This window comes from Prionailurus bengalensis, chromosome C1, assembly GCF_016509475.1.
Source record: "Prionailurus bengalensis isolate Pbe53 chromosome C1, Fcat_Pben_1.1_paternal_pri, whole genome shotgun sequence".
Taxonomy (NCBI): domain Eukaryota; kingdom Metazoa; phylum Chordata; class Mammalia; order Carnivora; family Felidae; genus Prionailurus; species Prionailurus bengalensis.
In genome coordinates this window covers 78,064,076-78,091,560 of record NC_057345.1, presented here as the reverse complement: position 1 = coordinate 78,091,560, position 27,485 = coordinate 78,064,076, and the positions used below count along the sequence as shown (strand labels likewise).

At 40.6% G+C, this 27,485-nt stretch overlaps 1 protein-coding gene across 2 annotated transcripts in view; it reads left to right on the top strand.

Annotated features, from left to right (window-relative positions):
• TGFBR3 (transforming growth factor beta receptor 3) overlaps positions 1-27,485 on the top strand; it is a 209,501-nt gene that overhangs the window by 37,262 nt on the left and 144,754 nt on the right. The window lies entirely within an intron of this gene.

Here is a 27,485-nt window from a genome sequence, read left to right as displayed (position 1 = left end):
AAACTGATTCAGCTCCAAGGGATTTATGTACTGGAGAGGAAATTAGTATGAGGGGGTGAGCTCCTCAGACACCTTTAGCTCTTCAGCTGTTAAGTGTGATGCACCCGTAGAAACCAGGTGCATCTTTATTAGCTGGGGCTACATCTTGACATAATCATTATAGTTATTAAGGAATTTTCCCTCAGTTCTTCTTTCATGTAACTCCTTTGCCTTTTCCTATTTTTTGCCTTGTGACTTAGTAGACCAAGGCAGGAGACTTTGTTGATTCACGGAGCCTGGGAACATTGTCACAGGCAACTAAACTGAGGAGACTAGGTAATGAAGGATGGTACCAGCTGACTGGATAAAAGGGGGAGTTGAGGTAGGTTAAAAACGGTGCTAAAAAAAAATTAGTGTTAAGTTGGGCACACCTCATTTCTGCTCTAGCTGTTTTAAACTCTGGCTTCCTCACTAATTCCTACTTAATTCCTTCTTTTTTTTTTTTTTGAAGTTTATATATTTTGAGAGAGAGAGAGAAAGAGTTCATGCGTGTGTGAGCAGGGGAGGGGCAGAGAGAGAATCCCAAGCAGGCTTGTCGTTTTTAGTGCAGATCCCAACTTGGGGTTTGAACTCATGAACCGTGACATCATGACCTGAGCTGATACTAAGAGTTGGACACTTAACTAAGCCCCTCAGATGCCCGTCCTACTTATTCCTATTACCAGTTTCCAAGCTAGAACTTCAAAAAGTTAACATTTTTCAGAAGGGAAAAAAATTTCCCTAAATTTTCTAAGTTGTTGATATTTATTAAACATCTTGACACTGTATTTATTTACCACTTAATTTTAAAGATTTAATTGGTTTTATTCACTGACTTATGAATCAGGCAGCATCCCATTTAGCAGACAGAAGGGAGCTCCACGGAGCTGTACAAAATGGTAGGAGGGAGTGAATAAGGACATTGTAGCAGTAATAAGTGTACTGCTTGTAGTAAGGTCACTGTTCTTTAGGGGATGGCAGGGGTCTGCCAGGCATATTACCTCACTAGTGCTGACCAGGTAATTCCTGAGTAACTGGTTAAAGATTCTGTTTCTGGGAGAGCCAGAACTATGATTCAGTTAGTTTGGTGATGTGGGGCTTAGCATCAATGACTCCATTTTCAGCCTGTTTTCTTGTTTGTACCTATTATTTATTTATTTATTTTGAGAGAGAGAGAGGGGAAAAGAGAGAGAATCCTAAGCAGGCTCCACGCTGGCAGCGTGGAACCCTGTGCAGGGCTCGATCCCACAAACTGTGAGATCATGACCTGAGCTGAAATCAACAGTCAGATGCTTAACCAGCTGAGTCACCCAGGCACCCCTTGTTTTTAACAATCCCCTCCTCTTCCTATGATCACACTCTCAGCCTGAGAAATATGATCAAACTTGAAGGCGTTAGCATCACTCCCAGCTACCACTGTGGAGCTCTCACTCTGCTTATCTTCTTTGTGGTATTCATGCACAGGTCAGAACTCCAGGTTCATGTTGTTTAAGTTGGTCATGCTCTTCATTTCTTTTCTGACTTTCTGCTCATAGGGAGGTCATTTGCTTGGTGGCTAAGTAGCTGTGAATTCACTTAAAGCTTTTGAGAGAGTACAGCACACTAGGGAGAGTATCATGATTATTAGAAACAAGGCAATTCCCATTGTCTGGAGTGTACCTCAGAGCCGTGGTCCCCAAGATCCAAACCAGTCAAAATAAAATTTGAGTCAAAGAAAATCCCATTGAAGGAGTCACTCTTTTAAGCCAAGTGGCTTGCTTGTCCAGTGATATTTAAAAAAAATTTTTTTAATGTTTATTTATCTTAGAGAGAGCACAAGCAGGGGAGGGGCAGCGAGTGAGGGAACACAGAATCCAGAGCAGGCTCCAGGCTCTGAGCTGTCAGCACAGAGCCCGACAAAGGGCTCAAATTCACGAGCCATGAGATCATGACCTGAACTGAAGTTGGATGCTTAACCACCTGAGCCACCCTGGCACCCCAGTGATTTTTTTTTTTTTCAGTACACTCTACCTTCAATGTGGGGATTGAACTCATATCCCAAGATCAAGAATTGCATGCTCTACCAACTCAGCCAGCCAAGCACCCTCGTCCAGTGCTTTTATGTAGCTGAATTTCACCTTCCCCAGAAGTGTTAATCTAGGTTCAGCAAGTGCTGTTGGCTATAGCACAAGCTAAAGGGTCATCAGTGATTATCTTATTATCAAGGACAACTTTGGCCAGAGTCCTGGGATTTATTTTGGGCAGCTATTGTGTTAGCAGTAGATTCTCCAATATCTTCAAGAGTTAAGGAGCTGACACTATATTTATTAAACATTGGGATAAGACTCAGAGAAGCTTTAACCTCTGTGCCTGAAAAGCTGTGTTTTAAAATAACTTTTGTTTATTTGTCCATGGTTTATAAGGTTTTCTGATTTGCCTTCCCGGACCTCATCGCCATCTCTGGTGGAGGAGAGCAATGAGCAACCTAATGCAGCCCTGGAGCTTGCCTCAGACCCCAGGTGGTGGTCATTCTGATTTTGAAATTGGACCAGAAGAAGCCAGAGGAATGCAACAACATTTTTACTTCTTGCTCCCTGCTAGCTTTTTTCTGGGCCTCCCCAAAATGTGTTTATTTTGCCGGCCATGCATGTGGAGCAGTCTGGAATTCTGTGTGGCACTAGATAGTGAAAAAAAGTGGAAAGATTTCCACATGACAGAGGTTATGGGAGTTGGAAATCTTGGATTATGCAGGACTCTGTGATTGAAAGGAGGAAATTTGGGAATGAGATTTATTTATTTTTTAAAATGTTTATTTATTTATTTAATATTTATTTATTTTTCAGACAGAGAGATACAGAGCATGAATGGGGGAGGGTCAGAGAGAGGGAGACACAGAATCCGAAACAGGCTCCAGGCTCCGAGCTGTCAGCACAGAGCCCGACGCGGGGCCCAAACCCACGGACCGCGAGATCATGACCTGAGCCGAAGTCGGCCCCTTAACCGACTGAGCCAGCCAGGCACCCCTTAAATATTTATTTTTAAGAGAGAACGGGGAAGGGGCAGAGAGAAGGGGGACAGAGGATCCGAAGTGTTGACAGCACAGAGCCTGACACAGGGCTTGAACTCATGAACTATGAGAGCATGACCTGAGGCAAAGTTGGACACTTAACTGACTGAGCCACCCAGGCACCCCTGCACACTTTTTTTAAATTTGAAAATAAGTCTAGGGGGTGGAGATGTGGACTAGAAGCAGTTCCAAACTTTTAAGTATCAAATTAAGAATTTTCACTCAGAAGAAAAAAAAGCCTTTACTGTGAAACAATTATTTGAACTTCAACAGCTGGTTAATCTATACTTTGAGAGCAGTGTCTGTCATATTGTAAAAGACCCTGAGGGCCTGACCCCAGCAGACCCCCCTCACCACCTTTGTCACCCCAGGATTGTCTCCAAGGATGGCTTCACTGTCACCAGCCAGGTCTCAGACTGGCCCTCTTAAATGCCCAGCAAGTCTGTGGTCTCTGTTTTGCCATGTTTAATTAGCTCTGGAAATACGCTATCAAAGGCTATCTGGCAACGGTTCGTTAATGGTACGAGGTGAATTCAAAAGCACTAATTAATTGGTTTAGATTATTTGCAAAGCCCATGCTGAAAAACCTAATGCCTGTAGGAGAAAGTTGGCAGAAAGACTGTTCAGAGATTAACCTGGACCTTACCCAGCTCAATTGCCTTTTGGAATTAGGCCAAGAGGGGAGTTGTTTTTCTTTTTGGAGAAGTGCTTGTGGTCACATTGTTTCCTAAATTCCCAGTTTACTGCTCCAGGGTCTAGTCTGATGCAACTCAGATGGACCTTGCTGAGCTAGGGAACTCAAAGAGCATCTTCTAGAGGTTTTGTTTGTTTTTTGTTTTGTGAGAGAAATGCAATTATTTAACATTCATTAACTAAATAAATACTTCCCAAGGGCCTCTTCTTAGAGAAAGGAAAGGGAGCTCTGGTTTGTTATGAAATAATTCAGGTTTTAGTGTTAACCATTCAAAGGCACCAGGATCAGGCCTTAAGTATCTCCCCCACCCTCCTTAAAATAAAACAAATCAGATTCCTCATTTCTCCTGTTTGGCTGGCCCAGGACAGCAAACTGCTACTGCATTTGGAAAATGGTGTTCAAAAATTTCAATTTGCCATCAAGTGCGTGCCAAGGTAAATTGTATATACGAAGGGGGAAAATAGGCTTGCATTTTATATTTTGTATTTTGCTACATTTGACATGTCTTATAAAATAATAATACCTAGAATTAGCTCAGCCAGATGAATTAGAAAGATAATGGAGGTCCCTGCCCCTTAAGATGAGAGAGATTTGAGGCTTTTTGGGCCAGGTGCCAGTGCTGGTGACTCTGAGAGCACTGCAGTCAGTTGAAGATGAAAATAGAGAAGAGTATTTTGCGTTTATCTCAGAGCCAATAGAATGTTATATGAGGAAGCTGTTTTCTAAGCAGTATATAGCACTGTTTGAAAACACCCATCCAGAAATCTGCCAGTCCCTGGGCCTGGCCCTGCCTCCTACCGACAGACCTCAGTGTTTTTTCCCCATCCTTCTGGGCTTGAACAGCCTGTGAGTCAGTGGTTACGTACAAATCTCAGGCCAAATCGTACTTTATTATCATGATTCAGGAGAAAAGAATTCTAATGAAAAATTTCAGAGGCCTGTGCTGGGCTGTTTCATATTGTCAGATCTTCCTGAACTCAAGGAAGGCCCAACAAAATCTGTTATTTTCTGTTTATTACTCAACTTGGAATCTGCTGGAAAAAATCTTACAAGAAAACCTCAGGAGAGTGTGTGCTGGTTGAAGAATTTATTTCTGAGTGCACAGTGGCCTCTGTTTACTCTGTGTGAGGCTGGCTATGCTGAGACCTTGGGCAACCTGCCTCCTCCTCAACCAGCAGATCTGGAGTAGGGACTTCGAACTTTTAACCCTTTTTGCACATAGTTCCCCAGGCAACTTGATGGAGTTGGTTGCAATGCAGATCTCAGAGCTGTGAGATAACATGAAAGATATTTTTTAAATTGGTAATAGAGCCTTTGAACCAATAAATGACTATGGTTTTTGTTTTTTTGTTTTTGGTCTGATTACACTTTGATTTTAGAAAGTAATTTTGTGCCTCAATGTCAAGACTTACTAGTATATTCCACATAAGTTGTAAGACATTATGGATAATGTTACAACTAATAGTTAAATTGATGTTTTAAAGAGTGATTTTATTTAAAAAGATACAAAAAAAAGTTACTCTAAAATAACCATGATTATTTATATTTAAGTCCATTTGAGTGGAAGAGAAAGGGGTTAGGATTGCCATTGATAGAGTGAAAAGTACACAGCATCTGTAATGTATCATGTAGTAGTTTTGCTGTCCATGAACATGGTATACCTCTCCATTTGTGTAGGTTTTCTTTAATTTCTTTCAGCACTGCTTTTTGTGGTTTTCAGTAGTTTATTTTGAAGACTGTAGTGTGTCCAAATATGAACAGTGTCCCTCATGCATGTCTGTTTCATTAGAATTAGGTATGAGAACCTCTCTTTAGAGCTGTAATTCTATCTTCTTCAAACTACTCTCCATTAATAATGATGAAAACGAATTCTTCCTCTGGCCATTTGGAGAGTGAGCTTAGTCATTGATAATTAAAGCCACTGATGAAGTGAGTTATTGATCTGGCTAGCTTTACTGTAAGTTGTCAGAACTCAGAGTTCAGTGTGTACTTAAGAAATATGTTCTTTAGTTAAGGCTCAAACTGGTGTTGCTGACCAGGGATAGCCATAGCATCTCTTCACTGAGGTAAAATGAGCATCCTTGTTCCTTTGGACTAAAGGTCAGTGTTAGGGGCAATATCAGAATGCAAAGGTTGAAAGTTTTATCCTTTTGCTGGACCCTTGGGTTTTCCCAGCATATTTTTCTAGAGCATTATCACTCTGGTGAAGCTTTATTTGAGACTTGTAACTAAAGAGTTTTGTAGAGATTTTGTGCTCCAAATGTGAGGAATGCCTGAGGACTTTAACAAGGCAAACCTGTTGGACTGTTACACTCTTACTTAGCAAAAGTACTTTACCACCACAGTGTTCATTCTTCACAGAGATTGTACGGTAGTTGTTCCTTTGGGCTGTGGATCCAGAGACAGGTTCAGGCCCAGATGTTGCTATTTGCAGGCTATATGATGGCCTCAGTGTCCTCACATAAAAATAGAGATATCAGCAGTATCTATCACACTGTGTTCTTGTGAGGATTATAAATAGGATAATGCATATCAATCATAGGGGCATGTTTATTTTAAATAAAACTTTAAAAAATAGTGTTCTTTGAAAATGTTAGCATAGTGAACATACTTACTCAGTCTTTTAAGTTGCAAGTGTTACTACTCAGACATATTTTTTTGATGCAAGAATCAGATCTGATTGTGAAATACAATTTTGCAGATAAGACTCTGTCAATGCCCAGTTTCTTTATTTTCCTTATGGTCTGCTCAGAGCAGTATAGTCAGTACTGATACAGTATAAGGGGTGTAATGAAGCTGGGAGGAGGTTGTGAATAAGCTTTCTTTTCTTCTTGTTTTGGAGATTTGACAAGTTTATGACTTTCAGAGTTCTATTGCCTGATCTGTAGGATACTGCTAATTATACTTAGTCTGTTGATTATTCTGAGAATGAAATGCCTATAAAGCAGCCAGCAATTTGTGGCACATAGTAAGTCTTCAAAAAGTTAATCATTACTTAGAGAATCTGTATATTTTGGAAAAGAAAGAGAGCTAGAACCGACTTATGATGGGCAGAGTGAGTTTATTGTTCAACTGTGTGCTCCCAACAGAGATAAGGCAGGTCAGGGTATTTCTTTGGGAGATGGCTGATTTGCTGTTGGCTAAGCTAGAACTCAGGTGGCTTTGAAATGAGCATAACAGCTGAAGGGCTAAATCTGGAGCCCGGATGGAAAAGACCTTGCTCCTCTGGAGGAAGTGAGTTGGCCTTTAGCATGAATCCTCAAGAAAGGTAGTAGTGGCACTGAGGAGTAGGGCTGGGGGAGAGGTCGGAGAACCCAGAAGCAATGGAATGAGACCACCTAATGGTAATTTTCCTCATCTGTGTAGTACCTCTGGGCTCAGTCCCACCATCCTACTTAAAATTGAAATCCCTCTGAACCCCTGGTATCTCCCTTCTTTCTTATTTTGCTCTGTTTTTTCCCTCATAGCACTTATCATTTTAAAACATGTTTATAGGGGCGCCTGGGTGGCGCAGTCGGTTGAGCGTCCGACTTCAGCCAGGTCACAATCTCGCGGTCCGTGAATTCGAGCCCCGCGTCGGGCTCTGGGCTGATGGCTCAGAGCCTGGAGCCTGTTTCCAATTCTGTGTCTCCCTCTCTCTCTGCCCCTCCCCCGTTCATGCTCTGTCTCTCTCTGTCCCAAAAATAAATAAACGTTGAAAAAAAAATTAAAAAAAAACATGTTTATAATTTACTATTTTTATTATTTATCTTCCCCCACTAAAATGTAAGCTCTACGAAAGTCATGTCACTTTGCAAAAGCTATGGTGCAGCTTTTCCATATATATGAAAATTCTCAAGTAGAAGAGTTTGCACATTGTCTTTGTCCCTGCTTGAACGTCCTCTTTCAGGGAGAGGGCAGGGACTGTTCACTGATAAATCCCTCGTCCCTTGCACATAGTGGCTGCTTAGTATTTATTGAATAAATCAATAATTAAAACCCTGTCTCATTCATAAAGTACGATAAAGAGAAACAGCTTTGCTAAAGTAACAAGTCTGAATCTTAATGTATTTTATTTTGGAGGAAAGAAAAAGTGTTGGAGACTATTCTGTGGACACCAGGTGAGGAGTCACTGTTTAGATTCTTAGATAAAACAACGTCTGAGTGACCTGTGGTGGTTGATTTAAAGGCAGGTACTGGATCTGTCACAAGATAATGTCTTTGACAGCAAAAAGATATTGCTTCTTGGTAAACACTCTATAAAGCTTAGCATAAGACTCTTTAGTACTCTGCACCTTGGCTTAAGAGGTAGTGGTATATTACATTCAGGAGCTGAAGGTTAACTCTTTAAACCAGTGGTCCTGAAGGGGTCCGTGAGGTCAGAAGTATGATAATGATAATTCTAAGTGGTCTTTCACAAGGTTAACACCGCAGTGATGGTGTAAAAGGAATATTGGATAAAACAGCTGGTGCCTTTGTGGGGATCGAGACAATGCCACATATTACTTTCAGTTAAGAATGTTCTTGCTGAAGGAGTTAAAAATCCTCAAATACATGTCTTTTTCATATTTTGTATGATGAAATGGGCACTAGGCAAGTAGCACTTCTTATTCCAAAGTGCAATGGTTGTGCTGAGGAAACACTTGTGCAGTTGTTTGTATTGTGAGCTGAACGAGTCTGTTTTTCATGGAATGCCATTTTACTTGAAAGAAGAACTGACAAACGATGGTTATCTAGCCTTCAGTGCTTGGCAGACATTTTTCGAAAATGAACAAAGCGATTCTGTTATTTCAAAGAAAACAGTGTACAATATTAGTTGCCAATGAAAAATTTTATTTTTCAAGCAAAAATTAAAGTTTTGGAAAACTTAACATTCATCACCATGATCATACAGTTTCTCAATAGTTAATACTTTTTAATGCGATCAATGGAAATATTCACAAATATGATTTTTTTGATATCATATAAGAAATATGTCAATATTTGTCATATTTACATAACTCAGTGAACCATGATTTTCCAGATGGCCGATACATGATGTTACAAAATCATGTATGGGTAATAAAAGATCTCACATCTTGATAGTGTAAGATAGAGCAATTGATTTTTAAAAACTTTATATATTCAGATAATTTTGGACTTACAGAAGGCTTATATAAGTAGTACAAAGAGTTCCCATACACCCTTTACTCAGCTTCACCTTATGATAGCATTTATATGCCCATAGAACAATTACTAAAACTACAAAATTAATCTTGGTACAATATTATTAACTAAAGTATAGAATTTATTTGGGTTTCACCAATTTTCCCCTTAATGTTTGTTTTCGATTCCAGGACCTAACTCAAAATTTCAAATTGCATTTGTCATGTCTCCTTGGCCTCCTCCAGTCTGTGACAGTTCTTTTAGTGACATTGCCACTTTTGAAAGAGCGGTCACTTGTTTTGGAAAATGCTCCTCAATATGAGCTTATCTGATATCTCTCATGATTGCATTAAGACTATGCATTATCGGGAAGGGTACACAGAGATAATGTGCCCTTCTCAGGGCATCAAATCAGGGTTACATTAAGATGATACGTCTGGTTACTGGTGATGTTAGCCTTTATCAGTTGGCTAATGTGGTCTCTGCCATATTTCTCTACTGTAAAGTTACTACTTTTTCCTTTGTAATTGGTATTTTCAGAGCAATGGATTTTAATGTAACAAGGTAGGAAAAGTTTATTATACGATTCAGATTCCACATCACATCTAACCTTTAAGTAATGGCTATTTAATGAGTTTAGGTAAAATATCAAAGAAGAAATAGCTAACTACAAGTATATGAAAAGACTATTAAGATTTGCTTCCCCTCTCCAACTGTATATCTGTGTGAGGCCAGATTTCTTCATATCCTTCAACCAGAATAATGTATCACAATAAATTGAATGCAGAAGTAGATCTGAAAACCCAGCTGTCTTCTATTAAGCTAGACGTTAAAGAGTTTGCAAAAATGTAAACCAATGCCGCTGTTCTCGCTAAGTTGTTTTATTTCAAAAATAGTTATTTTTCATAAAAGATAAAATTTGCATTAACATGCAGTAGGTTTATTATTGTTGGTTTTAAATGAATTAAATATTAAAAAATTTTTTTTTAATTTTTATTTTTGAGAGAGACAGAGACAGAATGCGAGTGGGTTAGGGGCAGAGAGAGAGGGAGACACAGAATTTGAAGCAGGCTCCAGGCTCTGAGCTGTCAGCACAGAGCCCAACGCTGGGCTCGAACTCACGGAGTGTGAGATCAAGACCTGAGCCGAAGTCGGACGCTCAACTGACTGAGCCACCCAGATGCCTCATGAATTAAATATTTTAAAACATTTTCTCAGTTTTAATTTCTGTTGTGCTAAATGTTAGTAGCTATAACTCATACCAACAAAATCTCTTTAGAGTCCTCAGTAATTTTAAAGCACAAAGGGATCTTAAGACCAAAAAATTTCAGAATTGCTGCTTGCTAAATAAAAGAAGAGATATCTTGGCATGTGGAGGGGGAGAATCATGTCTTCTGGCCCAAATGAAGTTTTGGTGAAGGATTTCACCTAGAAGTCTTGCCCTGGGGAGGTTACTCACTTAGTACCTCTGTATCTGTTTTCTCACCTGACAGATGAGGGATTGGCCTGAAGATTTTTGGTTTCTTTCAGCTCCCAAATTTTATGATTCCAAGTCACTGTTGCTGTCAAAGATGTTGCTTAGCAGCACGGGCATTATCGAGCAATACAAGTAGTTTCTAGAGAGTGGTATTTACACTGTTAATGATGAAGATCATATCTGGAGGATATGACATTGTAATATTTGTGAGGCTGGGATTTGAGAGTCTTGTTCTGACTTTTTAAAAATTAGTTCTTTCAGTGTCCCCTTCAAAAAAATTGTGGTTTTAGGTCTTAAGTGGTTTTTACTATACTGAGTAGGAGAAAGATTTTTCTTTATTGCTGAATATTTTTTTTGTCAGTTTATGTGTATCGCAAATTAAAAAGTGTATGATTTCCTAGGATTTTTGTGCTATAATGTTCTGTGTATATATGTGTAAACTTCTTTTGTGTGGAGATTTATAAATATTTACATAAATCATTTTTCTTTGTTATGGGTTCTTCATATATCACTGATGTCTACACTGAAGCAGGCTTGAGTTGTAATATTCATTATATACTTAAAATCTTCATGAAGTTAATTATTTTAGTACTTGGTTTTTAAAAAAACAACTTGATTTTTTTCTTTAATGTTTATTTTTGAGAGAGACAGAAAGTGTGAGCGGGGGAAGGGGCAGAGAGAGGAAGACAGAGGATCTGAAGCTGTTAGCACAGAGCCCAATGTGGGGCTCGAACTCATGAACTATGAGATCATGATCTGAGCCAAAGTTGGATGCTTAACTGCGCCACCTAGGCGCCCCTAAGAAAACTTGATTAAGACGCTTGAGACATCCTTGATATTTACAAATGTGAACTTTAAAAAAAAAAAAAAAAGCCACCTGGAATGTATTGAGAATCCCAAACTTTGGAACTAACATTTTCCTTTCTTAGTTTAAATGGAAGGAGACTTGATGACTTTGGTTTTTAAAGATGAAGAAACAAAAGGGAAGGGGAAGCCAGTGGTATATTGTCCTATTAAGTATCAGCCTCAATCAGTTTTTAAACAGGATCCTGAATTCCTGTCAAGTGGATTTTGTAATGGAAACTGCCACAGTTGAGGGCCAGCCCTGTCATGTTCACCAATTTGGGCATCTCTGATAGTTAGCAGAAATATAAATATCTAATGTAGTGTGTGTTTGTTATACTGTCATAGGAAAATTTTGTAATTGATTTGAGCCAAATTCTTCCAGTGTTTAAGCTACTACTTGGAAATAAGATATGGAAACTGAACTTTCTTCTTCTTTTTTTTTATTTTTTTTTAATGTTTATTTACTTTTGAGAGACACAGAGACAGAATGTGAGTGGGTTAGGGGCAGAAAGAGAGGGAGACACAGATCTGAAGCAGGATCCAGGCTCCGAGCTGTCAGCACAGAGCCCAATGCGGGGCTCTCATGAGCTGTCAGATCATGACCTGAGCTGAAGTCGGACGCTCAACTGACTGAGACATCCAGGCGCCCCTGAACTAACTTTCTTTAGCACTTCTACGATTTAGTAAATTATAGTAAGTTTAGTATGCATTATATCTAAAAGAGAAATTTTTGATAATCTTACATCAGAAAAGTTTCATTCATCACATTTCAAGAGTCCCTTTTCAGTAGTTAATTATTTCAGGTTATTTATACAACCTGGTCTAAGAGGAAAATGCTCACCTGCAATGAGGCAGCTTAACAGAGTATACGCTTTGGAACACAGACTTGAGAGCCAGCTGCCTAGGTGCAAATCCCAGGCCTGCCACTAAATAGCCTTGTAACCTCTGTTTGCTTCAGTGTCTTCATCTATAAAGTGGAGCTAATATAATAATAGTATCCATCTCACTAGATGGTTTTGAAATTTAATGAGATACCATGCTTCACCTGCTCAAAACCTGCCTAGCACTTTCTAAACTCTGCTAAGCCATAGCTTTTAGTATTTGTGTGCTATTAACATTATTAGTTAACATGTGGTATATTTTAGGTTGCTTATTTCTTCGTGACATCTGAATTTCTATCTCATTAGTAACATTATCCGTAAGTAATGTTTTAGGGTAAGTTACATCTGGGTAGATTTTACATTCATAAGGCACACTGCTAGAGTTCTAGATTTGTGGTATGTTCGTATTTTAAGGATCCTTAGAGATGATCTGGTTCAGCTCAGCCTGATACATAAATCACCTTTGTAATATCCTGTTGACTGAGCCTCTAGCCTTGACTTGAATTTAAAATATCCCCGACCCTTGGGAAGTTCGTCCTTGTGTTGTGCAATCCACCTGGCTGTAAACCTCCACTCTGAGCTCCTTTTCTGCCCTGTAGAGCTGCATGGAATTTGGTTAACAAATAACCCACCTGACTGGTGGTAAATGGATTCTGGATAACTAAGGGTTGTCTAAAAGTGACCAGAATGCTGCATCAATGAGACTTAAAGTACTTTGCTCCCTGTTGGTAAAAGAGTAAGGCTTGTATTTGTAGACAGAGTTGCTTTGAGCAGTTGGGTACACATTTGGCATAGAAACTTGTCCCACTGAGCCTGTGGTTGGGGCAGTGAGCCAGAGGGGAAAGGCAGCGCCTGGGTCTCTACCCCTCACTTCAAAACACCCCCATGCATTGTTGTACAAGTCCTTTCCTGGAGGAGGATCTTCTTTGTGTTTAAAAGTTTGATCTGCATTGTGTTTTTTTAAATTGCCTATTTCTCCTGTGTAGAATGGAAACTCCATGAAAGAAGAGGAGAAGGCTGCTTACCTTGTTTACTGCTATATCTGTAGCAGCTACCAGAACCTGGGATATGTAGGCTCTCAGTATTCAAATGATGGGATTACAGATTAAACACTCAAATGTGAATATGTTTTCAATTTAGTGCAGGGAAATAAATGTCACTTTTACTTGTATGTCGTGGCCCATTCTTTGTGCCTGAGCTGAAGGAGAACCTGTCAGAGGATAGGAAATGAGATCTCAGGAAAAATATTAATACTATTATTATTTGCAGCTTTCATATACATTCAGAAAATGTATTTTTTTCTGTTTTGATATGTGATGATTTTCTGGAAAGGAAAGAAAGTTTTCTAATTTTATCAAAGGCAGAGGTAAACGATGCTATGATGCTATCATATAGATATATGATGGAAGAATTGGGTTTTGAAATCTGCTCAGCTGGATAGCAGCTTCAGACTGTAGCCCCAGTGATGTTATATGAACTAAGCTCTACTCTGAGTGCTAATGAAACAAATTGGCCAGAAATATGAATTGTGAAAAGCCATCAAAAGATTACAATTTAGGAGAAAAATGTCGTGAAAATTCTAACATATAAAATCAAATAGTTCCTTTTTCTGAAGGCTTTAAACATTTTTCTTAGGTTATAGAAAATATATTTAAAGTTAAAATGACATTAGCTGAGAATTTTGCATAGTTAATTAAGGAAATCTGAGCTTCCTTTTTCCTTTGGTGTTTGTATTTCTCTTTAATGTGCCAATAGCTGAGTTTTCCATAAAATGAGGACATACATTTAAGTTAGAACTCATTGACATATTGCTTGGTTATCTTGGGTCAGCATTTTCTCTGGGAAGAAACACCTTTTGATTTTGGAACCAGAATGCCAGTTCCTGCCTTCTAGTCCAAGTACCATCCTCCCTGCATGCCTCTGCTCCCCCTCCCCAACTAGGGCTGATGTTGGCGTAGTCACTTGACTCAGTCAGTAAGTCAATATGACTGCCAGTGAGTTACTTAACATCATTCTACTTCAGTGTTTTCAGCTGTAAAATGAAGACAATTGTATATGTCAAGGTGGTTTTGAGGAATAAATACATAAATACAAGTAAGGTGCTTGGAAGATGGCCTGGCACATAATAACTACTCCATAGATGATAATTTATTTGTTTATTTATTTATTTTTGAGAGAAAGAGAGCACGAGCATAGGAGGGTCAGAGAGAGAGAGTGAGAGAGAGAGAGGAGAAAGAGAATCCCAAGCCGGCTCTACATTCAGCGAGGAGCCCAGTGCGGGGCTTGATCTCACATCAGTGAGATCATGACCTGAACCAAAATCAAGAGTTAGATGCTTAATCAGCTGAGCCCCCAGGCGCCCTAGATGATAATATTACTATTGTCAAATGTGGATATTTTGAGGAAAATATAGTGACAAATAGATTCTTAAAAAACTTTGGAAATTACCCTCTACAAATTCCAAGGAATATGAACATTGTTTCCATGAGGCCTTAGTGTTTGTAAAGTTCTTTGCCATTGAGGCCACTTGCTAGGCTTCCATTTATGCTTCCCTGTGTGAGGTATGGAGTTCATTTCTGAGGTGTTCCATTAATCATGAACTAGGAATGCTGTAAAGAAAAGAAGGTAGTTAGAAAATGAAGTAACATTTAATTTCCTAAAGCTAAACCTTTACTTGGAATTTTAACTTTGTTGAATTTCTAAGTAAGGAGATAAAAAGCTGTTCCATTCTTAGATTCACATTGTTCATAGGCAAAATGGAAAAAGGAATAGATAAAAATTACAATTTTGAGGGGAAAAGGACTTAAAAAAATTTTTTTAATGTTTATTTTTGAGAGACAGAGTGCAAGTGGGGGAGGGGCAGAGAGACAGAGAGGGACACACAGATTTCGAAGCAGGCTCCAGGCTCAGAGATGTCAGCACAGAGCCTGACATGGGGCTTGAACCCACAAACCATGAGATCATGACCTGAGCTGAGGTTGGATGCTTAACCGACTGAGCCACCCAGGTGCCCCAAAAGGACTTTTTTTTTTTATAATTGTCTACATCAATCAAATTCCATTAAGATGTTGTCTTAATGATCATTTTGTGTCTTCAGAGAATTGAGCAGATTTTGAACATGCTTTTTCCCCCCCCTCTTAAAATATTTTGACCATCATATTGAACAGTATTTGGGTTTTATAAAAATAGAGGTAATTAATTGTGGAGTATTTTGATGTTCAGCAGGCAAAGGAAACATATTACTTTGTATAAACTGAAGTTAATATGGAGTCTTTGAAATCTAAATTACTGAGCTATTTGCCTAAGGACAGACGTCTTAACGATTTACATTTCCTTTGGCCTGTAATAAACTACAGTGGTGGGATTAGCACAGAAGCATCCTATGTGTGAAACATTTGGGTCCTGTTTGGAAAGCATGATGGATCCAAAATTTCAGGTTTACCTTTGGAGTTACACTGATAAATTAGGAAACTTTCACCCCATTTTCCTCTTCTTGCTGTGGTCTAATTGGTTCATGGTGATAAAGACAGAAGCATATGTTTTTGAGAAAGGTAAGCCTTCATTTTGGTTAAGTTTTAAATGGTCACCATCTCTGGAACTGTCACTGGGACCAAGGAATGTTTATTACTTCCATGTTGTTAACACGGGATGGGTCTGAAAGATGTGAAGTGAGGTTTATGTTTGGTTCTATTTTGTGGCTTCTTTGGGCTCCAGCCAAGGTAACTTGGTTTTGTAAGGGCCAAGAGGACCTGCCTTGTAACCTCTTTTTTATAGCTGTTTTTATGTTTGTATCTGAAATCATCTGCCTTAAGGACAGAAGCTCTACTTTGCAGAGGAAAAAAACCAACTGTTTCTGATCTTAGCCAATGGACAATGATGGGAGTGGCCATGGGTGTATGTGTTTCCAGACACAGTTGTGTTTCATACCTGCTGTAGTTGTATTCAGATTGCCCAAGCAGATCTTGTGGCCTTTTGGCAGAGTTGCCTTGGGAAGATGGAAACACAGTAGGGGTAGTTTCTAATTAAGAAGGACCTCTAGGACTTCGGTCCGGAGGTCTTTTTTGACCTGTGTGTGTCAGGTGGGGTGCGGGGTTTCCTGCTGTGGAGTGGGGAGAACCGTGTCATACCTTCACGGAGAAGGGAGAAAGCCCCTGAGTGGCATACATGATTCAGAAGACAGACCCAACTCTATCTTTACTTTTCCAAGGTTCTTCCTGTTGCACAGAGCTCTGGCCCTGCCCCTGGGGACTGTGGAACCCTCAGGGAGGAAGTTGCCACTCCTGTGCCCTTTATTCTTCCTGTGCCCCTGGCTGAGATCTGTCGTGTGGGTCTGGGCCCCACCTTGAAATCACACTAGTACTTAGCTGTTTGCTTGGTGGTTCCTCCTCAGTGTCTGGCCTCCTGTAGGAAGTACTGGCTGGCGTGATTGCAGCTCCTGTTGACCCACAGAGGCACAGGGACAGATAGCCCAGACTGTAGAACCCAAAGAAAGCTCTGGGTGACCTCTGCTATTTAGCAGCTGCTCCTAGCCCCAGTCACTGTGGCAACTGGGCTCTGTTTATGAAACTGAACGAGGACCTCAAGGCTGGGGCATTCACACCATGGACAGAGCTCCCCCTGGAAATACATTGCCTGCCAGATTGCCAGGGCTAAACCCAAACAAAGACATACCAAACAAAAGTAGCTGGAGAAGTGTTCTGCCCTTGGGGGACATGCACATGGCCTAATTTGCCTGGTATCCTCCTTTACCCAACAGAACCATGCCAGAATGAGCTTATCTTGGGTATGCCAGAGAAAGGAGACAAAGACCCTGATACTCCTATGGGTAATTTTCTGAGCATACACTTGTGTTGCAGGGCTGGTGTCTAGCTGTGGGTTTAGAAGGAAGTTTAGTACGAAGGATCTGACTTTTTGAAAATCTTATTTTAGGTTCTGCTTTTATGTAAACTGTAAAGCTATTTCTGGGTCTGCACCTTTAGAATTGACCTTTGTCTGGAGGAATAACTGAGTTTGGAGTTTGTCCTCTTTGAGTCCTTGGCTTTCACAGGGATGATCCAAACATTCCCCGTGGGAAATGGTGAGCGATAGACATCTCTGAGCACCCTCTGAAACCCAGAGCTTCCTTTGAGGAGACTGCTATATTCTGGGTGCTTCTAGCATTCTTAGGTTTTATGACTCCATGGCTGGGCCCTTCCAGCATATGTGTCTTTTAGCCTCATTTATATGCTCACTGGGGTATAGATAGATGAAGCTATAGTCTGCATTGAATGTTCCCAGAGTTTGGAGCTGGAAGGACCCATAAAAATCACCAAACCACACTCCCCTATTTTGTTTTTTTAAAATTTATTTATTTTTAGAGAGAAAGAGAGAGCATGAGCAGGGGAGGGGCAGAGAGAAGGAGAGAGAGAATCCCAAACCAGCTCTGCACTGTCAGCCCAGAGCCCAACACATAGCTTGATCCTGTGAGCCGTGAAATCATGACCTGAGTTAAAATCAAGAGTCAGACGCTTGAGAGCACCTGGGTACCTCCGTCAGTAGAGTGACCCACTTCAGCTCAGGTCATGATCTCCTGGTTTGTGAGTTTGAGCCTTGCGTTGGGCTCTGTGCTGACACCTCAGAGCCTGGAGCCTGCTTTGGATTCTGTGTTTCCCTTTCTCTCTGCCCCTCCCCTACTCGCTCTCTCTCTCAAAAATAGACAAACGTTAAAAGAGAGAGAGAGATGCTTAACTGAACCACCCAGGCTCCCTGCACACTCCTCTATTTTAAAGATGTATAAGCCAAGGCTAAAAGGTCACTCAGCTAGTTTGGCAGAGCTGGGTGCTCAGGTCTTTTAATGCTGATCCAGAGCTCTCTTCCCAACACTATGTCTTGTCACTGTGAAAGGCTGATTAGGCTGTGGGTTAGGTGTCCCGGTAGAGGAGGGACAGATGGGGAAGTCGAGAGGGCTGGCTTTGATTTGCCAACAGAACAAAGATATTCAGGAATGACATATATTCAGAGAAAGAGGGGCTCTCACATGTAAGCCAGCCTTAGCAAAAAGTTTAAAATATCCAGGGTGCCTGAGTGGCTCAGTTGGTTAAGCATCTGACTTCGGCTCAGGTCATGATCTCACAGTTGGTGAGTTCGAGCCCTGCATTGGGTTCTGTGCTGACAGCTCAGAGCCTGGAGCCTGCTTCAGATTCTGTATCTCCCTCTCTCTCTGCCCCTCCCCAACTTGTGTTCTCTCTCTCTCTCAAAAATAAATGAATAAATATTTATTAAAAAATTGTTAAAGTTTAAAGTATCCATTCACAGGGTACCAGGCTGGCTCAGTCTGTAGAGCATGCAACTCTTGATCTCAGGGTTGTGAGTTCAAGCACCACATTGGGCATAGAGCTTACTTAATAAAAATAAATAAAACAAAAAACTAAAATATCTATTCAATGCATTGAGGAGGCCTTTAGGCCCCCCGCCTGCTCTTCTTGATCTGATCAGATGTTAAGGAATTGGGATAAAAGGACCTGGGGTGGGGGTGCTACTGGTTGTGAGTGCTGTGAGAAGAATGTGAGCTTAAACCAGAGTCCCTTCCTAGAGGGATTCAAGCCTGCTCTACCCCACCAACTCTTTACTCCTTAACTTCCCCTATATGTCCTGGGGTTTGAACAGCTGCTGTTCCTCATGAAGGTGACCATCCTGAGGGACCCTTCACTGCAGGGAAGGGAGTGAAGCCAAGTGTACTGGGTCTTACTTCAATACTCAGGCCTTTGCCATTACTGGGGTGGCTGCCACTATTTGCTCATGATAATTCTTTATGAACTCTCTGTTGATAAACCAAACCAAATCAGTAGTGGTCTTCCTTTAGCTGAGGATTTAAGTTAAACTATAATCATAAGTACCCTTGTTGGTTTCCATTCATTTCAGTACTGCACATTTGTATTTTGGGGCATGGAGGTGATGTTTCTGCCCTGTCTTGGCTGAGGTACCCGTGTGAAATGTGAGTTTGCCATTTGGTAAATTCTCCTCCAACCGGCTGTTGAAGCTAAAGTACCGACAGGGTTGATTGGTCATATTTGAGAGTTCATCATGGGCATGAATATTGGTACAGATGAATCCCATGCTTCACCCTGTATAATTATAATCAAAGGAAGAAGCCCACTTTTCCAGGTTTATTCTATAACTATCAAGGCTTTCAAGTTCTCCTGGGGAAGGGATAAGGAAGAGGACTGCTACAGTATGCTCTGCACTGGTTCTGTCAGGCTTTGGAAAACAGACCTCAGGGTGATCTGAAAAGCCAGTACCCTGAACTAGCTGAAGCCATTAACCAAAATGATGTCTGGACAGTCTGGAGCTGAACAGGTTTCTGTAGTATCTATTTACAGTTAGCCAGTGAGGTTAATAACAACTTAGCCGGGAGCCAGTGCCTGCACTGGCCATAACTCACTTGTGTTCTGGACAGGGGTCAGAGAAACTCAATAGATTTATTCATTCAGGGAGCAGTGAGTAACAGCAGCCTTAGCTGCAAAACCAGCTCTTTTCAGCTTTTTGCTGACATGCACGATGATTGTTTTTAACAGGTTGGCTAAAAAATGAACCTGTGAAAGTCAAGGCTTTATTCCTCTCTGTCCAACCCTCACGTGCTTTCTCATAGCTTCCTGTAGTCATTCAGTAAACATTTATCAAGTGCCTACTGTGTGCCAGGAACTGTGTTATCACAAACCAGTAACTTATTCTTAGTTAATGAATGATCTTATGCAGCAGGCACACAAAGAAGCCTTAAGAAGGGGTGGATAATTGGGATCTTTTATGTCTCTTCCTGCTTATTCTTTGGTGCCTTCACATCGGGGAAAGGAAGTGGAAGTCAACTTAAATTAGTTTATTTTGGTAATAGCAGTTTTAGAAAAGGTTTGGAGAAGGAAATTGAAACTATTGAGAAGTAGGAGGTTTGGGGATTACTGCTGGAGTTTTCCTATTCCTTCTAGCCCAGGGACTTTGTCCCAGTTACCACTGATAATGGACCCTTTTCATGTTTAACTGTCTTGTCAGTAAGTCAGTGACACATGCTGAGAATAGAAACCAGTACCATTCCATGTTGTAATCGCCAGTCTATACACGCCCTACTGGTTCTGTTGTTGTGATTGTTGCTATGATGCTTAGCGTCAAATGCTAGCCATTTGCCTGGCATTTGACATCACACCTACAGGGTCCCTACTACAAGCTTACCTTCCTTGGAATCCCAGGACCTTTTCCACATTGACACCACAGGAAGTGGTGGAGGAGAAGGGATAGGAGCCTTCCCTCGATAAAACGGTAAAACGTGGCCTTTGTTTGAGGCAATAAAGGGAACTGTGTTCATCTGTTTTAATAGGGAAGCCCTTTGCTTAGGTAATTTTTTTTCTGTTAAATTCTGTTTTTTCAAGTATTTAGGGTTAAGTGTAACTTTCTCCATTGTTTTCTGTTCTTCCGAAATATGTGACTTGCAATGGTTGACTATATGCTAGATCTTCTGGTAGGAAATTAAACACAGATGTAGCCTCTAGTCTCTGCTCTATAGATGCTCCCTGACCCATGAGGGAAGACAGAACATCAGATGGCATGTTGAGAAGATTTAAAAAACAAATGTTTATTTTTCAGAGAGCTCAAGCAGGGGAGGGGCAGGGCAGACAGAGAGAGACAGAGAGACAGAGGATCAGAAGTGGGCTCTTCGCTGACAGCACTGAGCCCCACGTGGGGCTTGAACTCATGAACCTTGAGATCATGACCTGAGCGGAAGTCTGAGACTCAACTGACTGAGCCACCCAGTTGCCCCAGGCTGTTTTGACTTTACCAGGCATAGGGTTATCTTAACTGAAAACAGATCTCCTGATGGTTGTAGGAATGTCTTAATAGATATCAGTGCTTGTTCATAGTTCCAGGAAGAGTGATGTGATGCTATCTTTGGCTCTCTTAAGGGTGATAGAGCCTCTTTCTCTTTCCCCAACCCCCCAGCATGCCTCTGCCTCTCTTCGCACTCATTGGTGAATTGATACAGTGCCATCTATCCTTGAACCAGCCACTGGCAATGAGTAATAGAGTTGCCATGACTGGCTTAGACTGATTAGCTAGAAAATCAATGACATTACTTACCATAGGGGTCTCCTGCGAAAATAAACGTGAGGAGACCTTCCAGTAGAAGAAATGCACATCTGGTAGGACCCTGTAAGGATAAGAGGTCAAAGACAAAGTAATGGAGAAGAGGTCCTGGCTCTTGTTGGTGTTCCCTCAGTTCCCTAGATAGCCTTATAGAGGGCCTTCTAATGTGGTGCTACATTGTGTACCTGCCTCTCTCCCTACTTCTAGAGTATAGCTTCGTAAGGCTAAGGTACTCTGTCTTAATATTTGTGGTCACCATACCTGTCATATATGGGATTTGAACATATTGAATGAAAAGAGATGTTTTAAATTTTTTCATGTTTAATTTTTATCAAACATTCCTTGAAATAACTTTACCATTGACATCTTATTTGTTAGATATTTTATAACACCTTAGAAATACAACTCACATACTGTATAATTCATCTATTTAGAGTGGTTACAATTCACTGGATTTTAGTATGTTCATTCACAGAATTGCCCAACCACCACCTAGTCAATTTTAGAACATTTTCATCAATCCAAAAAGAAATACCATACCCTTTAACTGTCACTCCCCACTGTACCCCTCCTCTAGCACCTGACAACCACTAATCTATTTTCTGTTTCTATGGAGTTGCTTCTTCTGGACATCCCATGCAGTCATTCAGTCTGTGACTTTTTGTGTCTGGCTTCTTTTACTTAGCATAATGTCTTCAAGGGTCATCCGTATAGTAGCCTATATCAGCACTTCACTCATTTTTTATGGCCCTATAGTATTCCATTGTATGTGTGTAGCACATTTTCTTAATCCGTTATCAGTTGGTAGACATTTGTGTTGTTTCTAGTTTGGGGCTATTACAAATAATGCTGCTAAGAACATTTGTGTACTTGATGTGTGGGCATATGTTTTTATTTCTCTTGGATATATGTACACCTAGGTGTAGAACTGCTGACTCAGGTGGTAATTCCATGTCTAACCTCTTGAGGGACTGCCAAACTGGTTTCCTCAGTGGTTACATTTTACATTCCCAGCTGCCATATATGAAGCTCTAGTTTCTCTACATCCTTGCCAGCCCTTGTTGTTATTTGTCTTTTTGATAATAGGCATCCTAATGGGTACCAAGGGGTGTCTCCTTGTGTGTTCATTGATTAAAAAAAATAAATAAACATTTAGTTGGTTGTGTCAGAAGCTCCCTGTTAGATGTGAAGACATAGAGATGAGTAACCTTGACCTTTTCTGCCTCTCTGATCTCACCTTCTTTATGTCTTTCCTCTTAATTGGTGTTTCATACCACTAAATTGTTTTGTAGTCTCTACACTACCATGCTATTTCTTACCTCTAGACCTTTGCTTGTGTTCTTCCCTCTGCCTGGAATATGAATACGAATGCCAATGCTAAGAATAATAGTAGTAATACTGCTCAACTCTTTTTTTAATTTTTAAAAAATTTTTATTTACTCTTGAAAGAGAGAGAAAGAAAACATGAGTGGGGGAGGGGCAGAGAGAGAGGGAGACACAGAATCCGAAGTAGGCTCCAGACTCTGAGCTGTCAGCAAGCCCGATGTCGGGCTCGAACTCATGATCTGTGAGATCATGACCTGAGTGAAGTTGGTTGCCCAACCGACTGAGCCACCCAGGTGCCCAATACTGGTTAACTCTTATACAGCCAGTAAATCATAGAGCTGGCAGTTGGCTCCAGAGTCTGCGTTCTTAGTGCATAAGTACTGTGCTATATATTTTTCTCTTTTTTAAAAAAAAATTTTTTTTTTCAACGTTTATTTATTTTTGGGACAGACAGAGAGCATGAACAGGGGAGGGGCAGAGAGAGAGGGAGACACAGAATCAGAAACAGGCTCCAGGCTCCGAGCCATCAGCCCAGAGCCTGACGCGGGGCTCGAACTCACGGACCGCGAGATCTTGACCTGGCTGAAGTCGGACGCTTAACCGACTGCGCCACCCAGGCGCCCCCTATATTTTTCTCTTTTAAGTTCAGCTTTGTTGAAGTAAAATTTACATAGACTAAAATGCATACATTTTAAGGGTACAGTTTGATGAGTTTTGATAATATGTATATAGCTCTTAAACCACCACTTCTATCAAGTTAGGGAAGATACAGGTTTTTTTCCTGTCACTCTCTCCCTTTCCCCTTCGCCTGTGTTCCTTTGTGGTGAGTATCCCCGTTCCCAGGCTTAGTGACCTGCTTTCTGTCACTAAAGATTAGTCTTGCCTATTCCAGAATTTCATGTACTCTCTTGAGTCTGGCTCCTTTTGTTCAGCAACACGTATTTGAGAGTTAACCAACAAATTGTTTTATGTATCAGTGGTTTGTTCTTTTTTGATGCTGAGCATATCCATTGTACAGATATACCTCAATTTGTTTATTCATTCACCTGTTGATGGGCATTTGATTGTTCCCTTTTATTATGAAAAAAATGGTATAAACGTTTTGCAAACATTTCTTTTTTATGGACATATGTTCTAATTTTTCTTGGATAAACACCTACAAGTGCAATTGTTCTGTTGTATGGTAAGTGTGTGCTTAGCCTTATAAGAAACTGCCAGCCAGTTCTCCAAACTAGATATATCTATATTGATTTAAATTTTTTAATTTAATTTTTTTAAAGTAAGCTCTGTGCCTGACGTGGGGCTTGGACTCATGACCCTGAGATCAAGAGTTGCATGCTCTACCAACTGAGCCAGCCAGGTGCCCCCTATATTGATTTTGATACAGATTTGTCCTTTCTTCTCCTTTTTGCTTGTGTAACTTCAACTAATTTTTTTCTTTAATGTTATCTTTTAAAAAGTTTTATTAAGTAACTTCTATACCCAATGTGGGGCTCGAATTCACACCCCCAACATAAAGACTTGCTTGTTTTTCCAACTGCGCCACCCAGGCACCCCTCAACCGAGTCTTAGCAGTTACCTCAGACACCACCTGTTTGGAAGGCTTTTTTGACACTTTTCATCTTTCCCTTTTTTGAGGTAGATTAGGGAGGTTCCTCTTCCATGTCCCCATGGCACCTTGGTTATCGAAATTGTTCACTTGCCCATCTTTCCATCAGACTGTGAGCTTCTTGAAGATGGAGAAAGTGCTGTTATGTCTGTATCCCTAGCACGTTGTGTGATACCTAATAACATCTAGCTAGAGACTCAATAAATGTTTGTGAATGGGTGACTGATTGGCACAGTCTTCAGCTTACAAGAGAGTTTATGACCCTGTAGGGGAGATAAAACAGGCATGCAAATAACTGTAATGTAAAGTAGAAATTGATAAAGGTGAACAAGAAACTCTATGGGAATTCAAAGAATTATTTTTTTTAAGTTTATTTATTTTGAGAGAGAGAGAGAGAGCTAGAGAGTGCTGGCATGTGCTTACAGGCGAAGGACAGGCACACGGAGAAGGAGAGAGAGAATCCCAGGCAAGCTTTGTGTTGACAGAGCCCAACACTGGGCTCACCCTCACGAACCCGTGAGATCATGACCTGAGACAAGGTCAAGAGTTGGATGCTTAACTGACTGAGCCACCCAGAGAGATGGCTTTTAATGGCGATGGTTTGGGAAGGTTAGTAAGGGAGGTGGCATTTCAACTGAGCCCCGAAAGATAGATTTAGATGTATAGAGATACTATTGATTCTAAAAGGATTTAGCTTGAGTTTCTGTTCCAAAAGATCAAGGAGGCCAGAGGATGAAGGCTGTGCCTGGGCTGGTTATACCAAGATTCTGTTTTGTAATGCTTTGCTATTCCCAGCAGGGACTATGTACTAGGTACTAGTACCAGCAGGTGTTAGGAGATTCTGTTTGTCAGGAGAATATGAATGTGTCTGTCTGTGTGTCTTTCTATTATCTCTCCAAATTCTCATAGCTTCTCTTATCCTCTTCTCACTCTGCGATGTGATAACTGTCACACAAGTCAACACTGCCAACACCCCGCCTTGGAGGTTGTCTCATCTCTATGGTCCCAGACACCTGGCTGCACTTTTCAGCATGTTTGTCTACTTCTCTTTTTTATTGTATGTTCATAGAATATTAGAACTGGAAGCTTCCAAAATAATCAGATATCAGGATCTCATAGTACAGATGAGTATTGACCTTGAGACCCATGTAGTTGCCTGGTAAATAATGGTATATTAAAAGCTGCCATTTGTTGAGCGCTTTAGTCTGTGTCATGTAATCCCCGTGATAGCTTTGCACAGTATAGATATGTCTGCATTTTACAAATGAGAAAACTGAGGCAAAGTCTCTGATGGTACAGAATTGAGGAGTCAAAGCCAGGTTTTTTTTTGTTTTGTTTTGTTTTTTCTACTACTACCTCCTACTGAGCCCAGGCAAGCTCCCAGGTCTGCTGGGTCAGTGGCCATAGAGAAAGAGGAGGTTGGGCCAAAGCCCTCAAGTAGAGGACAGGCTATTGTCACACAAGTGGTGTAGACCAGGATTCTCTGCTGCCTAGAGAGATACTGGAGTGGTGGTTTCTTTGAACCACATATGATGCTGCCCAAAATAAGACTTCCAGAGCAGAAAACTAATCAACAGCATTGGCTATAATCAAAACTATTTGTATGACAGAGTATATGTTTTTAGTTTTTAATTAGGTACATAAAGCTGTTTTTAGGGCACTTAGGCGGCTCAGTTGGGTGGCACTTGGGTAGCACCCAACTCTTGGTTTCAGCTCAGGTGATGATCTGATAGTTCCCTGAGTTCGAGTCCCACGTCGCAGAGGGGCTCCCTCCCTCTCTGTCTCAAAATAAGTAAATAAACTTAAAAAAAAAACTTTTAATTATACAAGTAATACTTAAAATACATTTGCATGGTAAAAACTTAAATAACGTAGAAAGACAAAGAGCAAAGTCCCAGTGGCCATTCATCTCCCTGACCCCACTCTAGCACCACCCCCACCATAGGTAAGGACTCTTTACAGTTACAGTTATGTATTCAGTCCTTTTTCTATGCACTTATCTACCTATACACATCATTGTAGGAAGTTGATAGGTCATATCATTCTTTACATATTTTTCTATAATTTTTTAAAAAGCTTAACAATATGTCATTAAGATGTTTCTGTCAGTACAAATAGCACTGTTTTAACTGTAGTGTGTATATTTCATGGTACAGATGTACCCTCATGAACATTTAAGTTACTGCTAGTATTTGTCTATTGTAAATACTATGGCAGTTAACACCTATGCCTGTAATACTGTAATACCTTTACAGTTATGTTGTAAAGTTATGGTGTAATTACAGTTATGGTGTAATACCTTTACAGAGGTTTTGGGCACTTTGGTTGCTGCCCAAACCTGGCTATTTGGCAAAGGGCTCAGAATATTCTTATTGGCCTTTATTATTGAATGATCACACCCTCTGAAAAGTATTAATTGAGCTTTCTGGTTGCTTCATAGGCAAAACGTTAGTAACTACTTAATACGTGCTAGGTTCTTCCTTATGTATTATCTCATTTAAATCTTTTCAGAATTGCATGAAAAATGTGCTACTATTTACCATTTATCTGAAACTAAGACTTGGGAAGATTGTGACTTGCATACAGTGACATGCCTTCTAAGAAGCTAATTCAGAATTTGAACCCTTGTCTTCTGATTACCAATTCAGTGTCTCTTTCTCCATTGTTCTGAAGCTGGTCCATTCTCTTCTTAAAGTCTTTAAGGAGAAAAATTATAGGAAGTAAAATGTCTTTGGGATAATGCATGATAGCGTGAGTAGAGAAAGGAAGAGTGGGCATCCTCTTGATTGGGGGTAGGAGAAGTGAAGCCTCTTTTCCTATCATCAGGCTTGGAGGTGTGATTCATGTCTTCAGGAGGCTGTAATAGAGGCTACACTGGACAGGCCTTGGTGCCCTGACAGCAATGTCCTGCTTTTGTAGGGCTGTGGATTTACTATTCATGCTAAAAAAATAAATCATCACTAGGAAACGCTGTATGTTTAGAAGCACCTGACTCATGGAGGCCCTCCCCCAACAGGAGAATGGCCCTCAGTGGACAAATTGTTTTAGCTTCCTTTGAAAACAAAGGAAGTTTTCACTTCTGTGTGGATTAAAGGTTATTTTCAACCTGTGGGATGCCTTAGCTCATTGAGAAGTGGCCCTTTTTACGGGGACAATGAAGTGGAGTGATAGTCAGAATTGAAGGGTTGAATTTTTTGTTTTGTTTTTAATGTTCTTGAGAGAGAGAGAGAGGGAGGGGGCGGAGTGTGAGTGGGGGAGGGGCAGGGAGTGAGGGAGACACAGAATCCAAAGCAGACTCCAGGCTCTGAGCTCTCAGCACAGAGCCTGACGCGGGGCTCGAACCCATGAACCAGGAG